Source organism: Pteropus medius, unplaced genomic scaffold (genome assembly GCF_902729225.1).
Source record: "Pteropus medius unplaced genomic scaffold, Ma_sr-lr_union100, whole genome shotgun sequence".
In the NCBI taxonomy this organism is placed as follows: domain Eukaryota; kingdom Metazoa; phylum Chordata; class Mammalia; order Chiroptera; family Pteropodidae; genus Pteropus; species Pteropus medius.
The window spans coordinates 11,161,272-11,172,609 of NW_024344378.1; the positions used below are offsets into that span (position 1 = coordinate 11,161,272).

At 44.7% G+C, this 11,338-nt stretch overlaps 1 long non-coding RNA gene across 1 annotated transcript in view; it reads right to left on the bottom strand.

Moving 5' to 3' along the window:
• LOC120609081 (uncharacterized) overlaps nucleotides 1–10,312 on the bottom strand; it is a 32,835-nt gene extending 22,523 nt beyond the window's left edge. The window contains exon 1 of the long non-coding RNA XR_005654656.1: nucleotides 10,207–10,312. This is a non-coding gene — a long non-coding RNA (uncharacterized LOC120609081). The remainder of the gene's footprint in view (nucleotides 1–10,206) is intronic.
• Nucleotides 10,313–11,338: the final 1,026 nt, after the last annotated feature.

Consider the following 11,338-nt stretch of genomic DNA (forward strand, 5'->3'; position numbering starts at 1 on the left):
ACAGTAACAACCCCCAAATTGTGGTGATTTAAAATAAGCTTTGTTTGTCAGTCTTTCTACAAGTACATCATGGGTTGGCAGGGGCTTCTGTTTGCTATAATCATAGAGGGACATAAACTGATGGAGCAGCCATCATTTCAAATAATGTAGGTCACTGTGCCAGAAAGAGCGAGAGAGCTTTGGAGGGTCTAGAACTCATGTTATTTTTGCTCACGCTCATTGGCAGGAACTAATCACAAGGCCGGTCCAGCCAACTATACAGAGTAAAAGAAAATACAAACCCACCACGTGCCTAGATGGCAGAGAGCTGAAACTTTTGGCAAACAGCACTATTGCTAATCACACTCTTCCTGTAGGTCTAGTTCTCTCCATTCTACATCCTCAGGAAAAGCGTTCCTCACCCCACAGACTGTATTATGAAAGTTCTATTTGACTGGAGCTTCAGCATACCTTCAACTCTGATCTCTCAGCATTTTGTGCACACCAAGATCGGTACTTCATCTTTGAACCTGTGACATCTGGCACAAGCATGGGTACTGAATCAAATGGGTGTAGAATAAATTAATGCTGCTTCCAAATATACATGATATTTTATTTAATTTTTGTTTAATAATTATAATATACCATTACTATTATTTAAGTGATTTAAAAATTATTTAATCCCTAAAAACCTCTTGTGGTTATAACTATTGCTTTCTTTTATCTTATAGTTGAGGATGCTGAGGCACAGAAAAGTTAAGTAACTTCTCCAGGGGCACAGAGCTACCCAGTGGTAGAGCAGGGACTTGAATTTATGTAATCTAACCCGAGCATCCACGTGCATGATGCCTACACTCTGCTGCTTCTTGTTGCCCCATCAGGGAGAGAGAGCTACCGCTGAGGGCCCCTTACCACTCTGATTCAAACCACTCAATTCAGTGCTCAGCAGGCCTCCATTAGGGCTCAGCTCCAACCCCCGCTTTTGGGGAACATCTTAGACTTTACACCAAGTTCTCTTTTCTTTCAAAACTTACCTATCTCACAGTTCCACCTTCCCTCGGGGGCTTGCCCTCTAAAGATCTGATGACTTCCAGGGAAGCTGGGAGGTGCCAAAGATCATTATTTTCCCCTTGACAGCTTTGCCCAAGGCTGGCCCTGAAGCAGATAATCCACCCATGGCAGGTTGGTGGATGCAGGCAGCTCGGTGCTTTGCGATGCAAACGTGCACAATCTATGCAGCTGCATTTGGAGCAACACCATCTAGAAAGCAGCCACAAAGCACCTCATTGAGGCTTTGCTTCTTCATTTCAAGTGAGGTCCTCCTATGAGGAGTCCAGGATACCATAGGATTGCAGGAGGGATGAGAAACTACAAGCATTCTGCTGTCTCAATGTAGTCTCCTTATAACTGGCAAGTGGCTTTTCTACCTAGAGTCCTCAGAGGCCATTTGCTGGGGTCCCTGATCCACAAGCTCTTTCAGCTCATGCTGAATTTTTCAGTGGGAATGCCATTGGGTTAGCAAGTGAGGTTTCAGAGGCTGAGAGCAGTACCCACATCCACCTGGGGGTTCCTGGACAGAGCTGTGAGAAGCAGGTCTGGTGGACATAAGAAGCACCGACACATCCAGCCTTTACAACCTGCACTCTGTGCTGGGCCCAGGAGGACACAGAATATACTGGGGATTCTCCTCACTGACTGTCAACAAGTGCTCTCTCCTAAAAAAGAATTTAAAAAAATTTCTAAAAATTCTAAAGTAAATTGTGTTTTTTCAAAAAAAAAAAAATCCTCCAAATTCCCAAACAATATTCAAACATGACTTCTTTGCCACTCTGGAGCAGGAGAAGGAACGTCAAGTTGGAAAAAGAAGAGAAAAAGGGAAATATGAAATTAGAGGGAGCCTTCCAGATGCTGGTTTGTTGGAGGAGTTGGCCAGGCAGTGTCTTGCTCTGGCCTGAAGGTGCCACAAGATGGCAGCATTTCTGAATGTTCCAGATCCACCCAGGGGCCACCTCTCAGGGTGCTGGAGTATCTTGGCATCCAATCAGAAGCACACCCTTCCTAGTGTTCAGGAGGATTAAGAGTCCTGATCAGAATGTCCTTGTTCTCAGCCAGAGATGGGAGAAAAGAGGCCCTAAGCAGAAGGCCTGGATCTCCATGGTGAACATTCATCTGTTTCAACAAAATCAGCATTGAACCCAAGTGCCTGTTGGCCAGAGGCCACTTCGGATTTGGGGCTGGATTGTCTTAGTTTATCTGAGAAATGAATGCTTATTTGGCCAGATGTCATATGGAGGCCGAGGAACTTTACAGTGTGTTAGAAAGTACATCCTCACAAACCTCAGTTCGTGTGTTCTGGGGACTTTATTCTGCATAACCTGGCACTGATACCAGCATTCAGGTTCCCACCACAACCTCTCCCACCACCTGGATACCTGTACCATCATTTGGCGTGAAATAGTAGACAGTTTTTGCTATTAATACTCTTCCTGGTATCTGTTTTACACACCCTCTTTGTTCATTCATTCATCACTTTTAGTAAATATTTATTCAGCACCTATTGTGAGCCAGGTGTTCTGTTCCATCCCGGGGATACAAGAATCTCTATTCTGCCATCATAAGTCTTGCATCCAGTCAGGAGGTAAGGTGGACAATTAATTAATCACAATTACAAAGAATGCTATGAAGGAAAGGTGCTGGGTGTTATGGCAGGGATTCTGGAAGTCTCCACCATTTATTAGCTTTTGACCTTGGACAAGCAGCCAATGGACTTTGGAGGGTCCCTGAGATTTTGCAAGGGATAGTCTAAATTACATTGCCAACAGCCTCCGTCATTGGGAGAATCCGACTAAAACTTTGCCCTCTCGAGTTGGTCTTTTCCTATCTTAAGCCTTACCCAGTTCTCTGTTTTCTTATAAGTTCTATCTCTCTATTACTTTCTAGCCCTCACCCATGTTGGACATTACAGAAATCTCAAAAGGACCATTCCAATGGACTCATCCTTTGCAGGGAGAGGGCGAGTTGAGCTAGTGGCACTTCCACTGCCCGGCTGAAGAGAGGCAAATCCAGGGTGGAGTCAGGTCCTTGTTTTCCTACACGAGATTCGTTGTTCCAAATGGTACCATTTAGGCACCACCAACTCTCGAGCGGCCACGCCCTTTCTTACAATTCACACTCACACACGCGATTCCCCTGGGCACATGTTTTTGTTAATTGGATGAATCCAGAGTTCACATGTGTTGCCTGAACGTGACATTGTGTCATATTTATTTATTTTTTCCCCCTGACTATCCATACCACTGCCCCCTTTAGAAACCCACTCTCAATGAGTGGCATGAAAAACAAAACAAAACAAAATCCTCACTTCCCCTGAGAGACCTGAGTCCTGGGGAGCTGGAGCAGAGGAGAGGTTTTTTGCCTCTCAAGTTCAGCAGTAAAAACGACTTTCTCCTTTCAGCTGTTGTTCCCTGATGTGACTCTGTGATCAGTATCAAATGCTCGGTAGCAAGAGTTTCTGTAGAGCCTTCTCAGCTAAAATAGATTTAACCTGCCCGCGGCTCTTTGTGAGGGAACAATGGAGGTAACAACAAGGAGCTGCTACATTGTTCATACATGAATAGTCCCGATTCTAGGTATTTGCTGTTGGGCCCTGTAGATTACCTGCAAAGAATGTCCGGCTCCCTCTGTTGAGAAAGGTTAGGCTATAGGCAAGCAGTCCAAGCTGTTTCATGGTAATGAATCAATAGGGTCTGCAATTAATGATGTCTTATTTCAAAATGGTAGGGGGTCACCTTTTGAAATAGGGTCTGTTTTTGCCTCCAGCCTAATTGCACAGCCTGGGATGTCTCCTAGTTGAATGGGTCAACATTGTGTGTGAGCTAAGGGGTTGCGGGCTGGAGGAAAGGGGAAGAGGGTGACAAGCAAGGTGGCTTAGGGGGCTTACTTGGGCAAGCTCTGAGGGAAATGAAACCCATATGTGTGGTTATTAGCATGTGGCTTGGAACCAGGTAAACAGCAGAAGCTGGCTGGAGGGGCGAGAGTATCTTCTGAGTTTTCCATCCCCAGTTTTTCAACTGGGCAAAATCTTGATCATCAGAGACTCCGGCTACGTGGCTGTGGATTAAGTCTTCAGGGACCCATGGTGAGCACAAAGTGGTGCTGGCAAAAAAAGAATCACCAGGTATCATTTAGAGATTATGCTGGCAGAAGGCTTCGGGTCCAGCACTTCTGAATCCCAGCCATTGCACTGTCACATTTACCAACAATGTGACCTTAGGCACACTACATAACCTTTCTGAGCATCCCTGTCTCATCTGTCCAACATGGATATTATTGCCTCTTTTCAGGGTTCTTGCAAAGAAAATGTGACCCCCTGCTGGAGACTTAATAAATGAGTATGGTAGATGAGGCTAGTTTACCAATACCTATCCTCCCCTCTTCCTTACAAACACAATCACAGTTTTGTTCAGGGTAGCAGTATAGTCAGTCAAGAAAATCCTGATTACCCAGTATCCCTTGTATTGGAGCGGCCATAGCACACAGTTCTGGTCAATCAAAAATGGACATCTGCTGAGTAAGTCTTCCGGGGAACTATTTTTCTTAATTTAAAAAAAAAAAAAAAGAAGAAGACATCGATTTCTCAAAAGTTTTTGCCTTTTTCCCTGCTCTCTTTTTCCTTCCTGGAATACAATGCCTGGAAGTGTGGGAGCCGCCATCTTGCAAGCATGAGGACAAACACCAGGTGCTAAGGAGGGTAGGTCAGAAGGATAGAGGTCAGGTGGAGGGGCTGGTTAAGTTGTGGAGCACCTGTACCAGCCCTCAGCTGCCTCCCTCAGGACCTCTTGTCAGATGAGGACACTAAATCTTCTCATGTTTAAGTCACTGTCACTTGAGCTTTCCCTTACATGCAGCTGAGCACAACCTCTAAATGGTACCTGGTGAGTATTATTTCTTCAGGCTGACAAAACAAGCCTTTGGAAACTTCCATGGGTCCTGCCTCAGGTAAGGGGGTGTAATACATTGGAAGGCATATGACCTAGTCTCAGGACCTCACTATCTTCCCCTTTATCTGTTGACCCAGGTACCTGAGCTTTTTATTTACACAAGCTTCCTTGCTTATTATTAAATCAAGGCTTCTGGGGAAGTGGAGTTAAATTAAGGAAGATCAGAGGCAAAGATAGCCACGTGACTGCAGAAATACCTGTCTGCATCATATAAGATACTGGATTTAATCAACTCCAAGAACAAAGGCAGTGCCGAATGAAGGAACTGCTTGCCACAGCTGGCTGCAGCAACCCTACCAAGCACAGGAAGTAAATCTGTGAATCAACAGGCCAAAAATCATGATAGTAATAAGTTTTGAAAAGCCTTGTCCCTAATAAAGAAGCCTTTGCTGAATTCTCATCCCGTGGAGAAATAGCCAAGAGTATGGGGCTTATCCAAAGGGACTTAGTGGGACCTCGGGAAAAGTGTAGGAACACCTTAGTTAAGATTGAGATGGGGCCCCTTGACCCAATGGGAGAGCTCAGAGGAAGCCTTCTATTGACCTTTGAAGGTCAAGTTACTGGTCCACAGCTCTGGGCATTGTGGCTTAGAGGCGGCTTCTCCAGAATAGTGGAGTAAAATGAGTCACAAATGAGCTAATCACCATGAATGTTTTGGCTGAAACTGCCAGTCTGACATCCCTCCTAATGGCTGACAAATGTCAGGGTGACTTGTGTGCTTTTTTTGTTAATTGAATTGGTTAATTAGGTCCCAGAGGCCTAGCTGCTAATTATAGGCTTCTGGCTGAGTAAACCAAAAAAAAAAAAAAAATGTAGTCTGGGGAAGTTAAAACAAAAAGCACACACACGCACGCACACACACACACACCAACTCCTTTGTGTTCTTTACGATTTGTACTGTTACCTTCTCTTAATTTTTGACCTGCCACATGTTACTACCTTCTTGATGTGTTCAAAAAAAAGAGGGCAAGAAAAACTCCAATTCTGCCTTTTTCCATGAAGAGCATCTGCTCAATCAGTGCCTCGTTCATTAATTTTCTGCCAATTAGCAAGAAAAAAATGGTAGCTGGGGGAGGGGGAGAAAAAAGTCCAGATTTGCAGCCTAATGCATTACCTTGTGAAGATGGTGTTTTCAAAAGCTGCACATTGCCTCCCATTTGGGTAAAGAGGTGGTTACTGTCTACCAGGCCCAGCAGTGACTTGTTGAAGTTTACGAAAACTTTTCCAGAATTTCAGAGGACAAGCTCCAGACACAGAGCAGTCTGCACTGTCCCACTGAGGAATAGTCTTCCTCAAGGGTACATAAAGTGCCTTCTAGCTCATAGAAGACTCCAGAAATTTAGTGCTAAAGGTGAGTACCTCCAGGAAGTATCTCTCAACTCTCAATCACACGTTCCTGGTGTTGTCTTTGGTTTTTACTTCCAATTAGGGGAGAAAACATTGCAAGTTTCAACTCCTCACCTTCGGTTCACACTGCTTCTGGGAGCTGGCAAGCCCCAAATATCTGATAAACTGGTGGGTATTCTTTGGTTGGTAGGAGAGGAAGGATGAGCAGAAACAGGGAGAGAAAGTGAGGCAGGGGAGAGGAAAAGGAGAGGAACTCAAAGGACTTTTGTGACAGAATCAGATATTGCTAGCCCCTGAGATTCTGGCAGAGATATTTGGACAGCACTCTTGTGGGCTACCAGAGTCTGGGATTCTGAAATCATGTGGCCACAAGCTTGGGGTCTTGAAGAATGTGTATGACCCAGATACCACATGGGATCATCGTACCCTGAGAGATTTAGGGGAACTTGACTCACACTCTCAATTCAACAGTCTGCCCTTCCAGCTCAGCCACCAAGTCCAGAGCCCTCCTCCCAGAGTCTTCCAATTCCTCTTTCTCTGATGAAGACCTGTGCATTTGCTCTTGGGGTGATGCCTCGGGTTGGTCCCAACCTGATTTTTGGTTCCTTGCTATTTCCAAGGCCTCTAATCATAACTTTCCTTAAGACTTGAGAGGGAAGGACCGTGACCCACACAGAGCCTTCTGCCATGAGCTTGTCTCTCCCTCAACACTCGAGCACCTCTCCCAATTGCTCCTCTCCCAATCTCCCTGTGAGAGCCCTCGAAATTTAGACTGCCGCACCCAACTTCTGGCTCATGGTCACTGAAACATGTGCGCAGAAAGCTCCAAATTAAAAGAGAAGCTGCATGTTTCACAGTGATTCCATGTGAATCTCTGCATTTTTACTCATAGGTGCATATATTTGTGTGTGTGTGTGTGTGCGCGTGCGCGTGTGCCAGCCAGAGTTAAAATAACAACTGACTGCTTGGGTTCATCCTGAGCAAAGCATCTCTGAAGGGTTTTCAGGAAATCATGGTAAAAATCTATGGGGATAGTTGGTGAGGTTGATTATGCTGGAAAGACATGACAGTGGCAGGCAGTACAGCACACTGGTCAAGACCATGTCTCTGTGCCCTGATGACCAACATATACTTTGTGGCCTTGACACTTGCTAGTTGTGCAACCCTAGATCAGTTACTTCAACCTCTTTGAAACTCATGTTTTCATCTTTGAAATACAAATAATAATAGTACCTATCTCTTAGGGCTGCTGTGGGGAGGAAATGAGATAAGGCATGTAAGTGATTAGAGCAGTGCCTGACATGCACCAATTACTCAGGAAAATTAGCTACTATGTTTGCTTTCCTCTCCTACTTCAGTCTTTTAAAATCTAAAGTCCACAGAAACATCAGCTACACCAGGATCTTATCTTCAGTATCTTTAACTTGGTTTGCTTTGCTTATGTTTAAATTATTCTCAGATTTCCCTAACATATTCGATAGAGTGGCTTCTGCTGTTCTTTCTCTGAGACTGGAGTTTTTATGACTCTTTAAGCCCAGAGAGATATCAAAATTCTCTTCACGTTTATTTGGGCACTGCTCTACCCCCGAGAGTCTGACATAAGACTCGAAGGAGGACTGCGGGGTGGAGAAAAAGGAGTGTTAATGTTTCATAAGAAGTTGAATGGTATGCCCCATTATACCATTCATACCATCTAGCACTTTCTATAGAATTCCTATAGAAAAGACCTGCCTCCTATGCTCTCTGAGGGAAGAGAAGCTAAGTCCCAGTTCTCAGAATAGGGAGCCCAGGATCTCTTTGAGTGTCCCCATTTCTTTCTGCTAGAGAAACCCCACAATTAGTCCCGAGTTTCTTTCGTTTCATCATCAGCTGAAAGGGAAGATAACTGGGCCGCTCTGTAAGGAAGGGTGATTAACTGGGATAGTGCGCCCAGGACTGAGGGGTCCTTGGGCACAGTCTTTCAGTACTCAAAGGAGGAAAGTCCCAGGCAAATCAAGATGAGTTGGTCGCCCTCTTGGAAGGCAGATATTTAATTGTTTGTTTAGCAGTCATTGCAGTTGGGGAATGCGCTAGTCCCAAACCACCCAGGAAGTTAAAACACTCAATAAAAACCCAGGTCCTCCCAGTGCATCAACAGATGCTAAACATGTACACGTAGCTTGGGGGGATCTGAAGGCAGAAGTCTTAGAAACACCATTTCTCAGTTACATAAAACAGAGGCTGTGGGACTTACCCCCTTGGACGTTGGAGTCCCAGGTGGGAACTTTGGAAGATAAAGTCCTGAATTAATAAAGCCACTCCCCACAGATTACATTATGGAACACGGAGAGAAGAGAGGAGATGTGGAGGCGACAATAAGACAAAAATGGAAAACTCGTAGGGTGCTTGTGGACAGCGCCCTCCAGAGCTACTCCCTGAGGCAAGTCAGCCATGTTCTCACATCCTGACGCCTGTGCCTACAAAGCTTGCCCTTCCCGAGTGGAGTGATTTTCTAACCCTGGCTTGTAATTCAATGGCTAAACATGCTTCCTTCAGATTTGCAAAGAATACTGCGAAAAGAAAGGAGGCTCGCATCTCTCCATGGAAGGTTAAGAGAGAAAACACGAATTAGGGCAAGAGAGCTAACATGCACTGAGCATCTAATATAGGCCGGTCCATGGATTACACAATATTTTCCTTTAATTCTCAGAGAATCTTGAGGGGTTAGTGTTACGATTTCACATCTGAAGAAACCAGAGCTCAGGAAGGAAATTAAGTGTTCCAAGGTCACTTAGCTAAGAAATGGCAGACCTGGGAATTGTAATAATTATAATGATAATAATAATTTAATGGAATTAGCCAACATAATGGAGCAACAGTTGGTATGTATTAAGTGTTAGGTCCAAGTACTAGGCTACAATAGTCTTTAATGTTTAATTCCATTTAGTGCTCGGTCTTCCAGGTTGGCAGAACTTTTAAATCCATTCATCAGCTGGGTATATTAAGGGTTAGAGAGGTTGTATAAGTCGCTAGAGGACACCCAGTCAATGGTTAGCGGAAAAGGACATGGAACCTCTGTCTGTCTGGCTCCAGAAACCACTGCACAACACGTGTGACCCTTCACAGCTCACAAACACACTTTCGTACATGTTATCACGTTTAACCATTGAGACTGATAGTTTTTGGACTAAAAAAGGAGGCCAAGAGAGCTTCTGACTCATCCCAAATCATACTTAAAAGTGTGGGAGCCTGGCAGAAAACTGATTCCAAGTCTAGTACCTCATGTGGACCGTGGCCCTCTGCATCTGCTAGGAAAAAGATTTTCTTCCAAATGGTGGCTTTCTCCTCAGCTGCAACAGGAAGCTTCTTCAGTAACCAGATCAGCCCCATAGGAGATCACTGAGTGACTCAGAATGGGAAAGAAGATGGTTGTACTAGAGGGTGAAGACAAGTGGCCCTGAGCCCCTGCCAACTGCAACATCCTCCCCCAGACCATGCAGAAAGGCCTAGATCTTGCCTGCGTGTGGAATATTGACTAGGTTGTATTGATGCGCCACCTGCAAATCTGCCATTCTTTATTGATAACCAATGGCGGTGCCTAAAGTTCAAACACTGCTGGGCGGCTTTCATGTTTGTAAACAGTATTGACGTGCATAAATAAGGGCCCATCAGACCGCAGGATTAAACAAGGATAGAGGCAGAACATTTGGGAGATTAAACCCGGAAGCAGCTAATGAAAATCAGAGCTGGGAACGAAGCTGTAAATGGTGGCCAATTAATCTAAATGCCTTCCAATCCTGGACACCCTAGCACCCCAACTCAGGCTTTCCCAAGCTGGAGGCCAATAATGCTACTTCCTTCTCCTAAAGCTAAAACTGGTCCAGCACTGCCCTTGACTTACCTCCACAGAACCTCCTAGGCCAGTGACTCTGCAGTCAGTGCCAGAAGAACAGTGCTATCTGAGAAGACTGGGTGGTCTATGGGGAAGACAGACATCTGACATCACAGCGCTGACCCGGATTTTCCAAAACAGCCTAGAAAACAGATGCTTAAACTTTCAATTAAAAAAAAAAATTATTAACAAGAAAAGTAAAAATAGCAACACTTCCTCCTCAACTCCAAGAGGGTGAGTTTCAAGGACAAGATTGGGTTCAGGGAGGGAGAGAGGGTGCAAATCACTTGTCCTCATTACTTGTTAATTCTTTTTAAAGTGTTTTTGTAGTTATGATGGCTCAACCTCAATAGGGCCATGATGAAATATCCCCTGACCCAAAACAGCCCTATCTGACCATCCTACTGCATTGCCAGGCGAGCTGGGTGTGTGAGGGTGGCAGCCGGTTGCAGTCTGAATAAAGAACTCCTCGCACCGACTGATCGCTCGAGGGAAACCTCTTAAGAGCTCTCATAATAGGAGGAGATTCATGCTTTGTTTGGTGTCATCTTCATCATCTTTTTGTTGGTGCCTTTTTACCATCTTCAGTGTGGCTTCCTTCAAAACCAATAAAAATAACGCCCAACACTTATTCGGAATGTATTGTGTGCAGACGTGATCTTAAGCACTTGCATCCATTAGCTTATTTAATTTTCATTAAAAAACCCCCAAGAGGGAGAACGGAGGCACAAATAGATGTCATTATTGCCACAGTGACTTTATTTTCCCAAACAATCTTGGAGGCGGGGCAAACAATGTCAGTCCCATTTTTGAGACAAAGAACAGAAGCCCGAGGAGTAAAATGACTTGCTCATAGTCCGAGGTGGACACCTAGGAGAGAGCCCTCTTCAGGACACCTACATGCCCTACTTTTGAAGAGGCGGGGACAGTCCCCAGATACCATGTCTCATCACTTTTTTCATCCATGTTCAGTCATAGGCCCAAACATGCTTCCAGAAGAATTTTTATTGGACTCGGAGAGGATAAGATGCTCTCCAACATGAGGCTGCCAGGAAGAATAAAATCAAGTATTTGAAAAAGCAAAATGTTATGAAAATGCATTGGGCAATTATTCTGATTAGAAGAGCTTTTCTCCAAGACA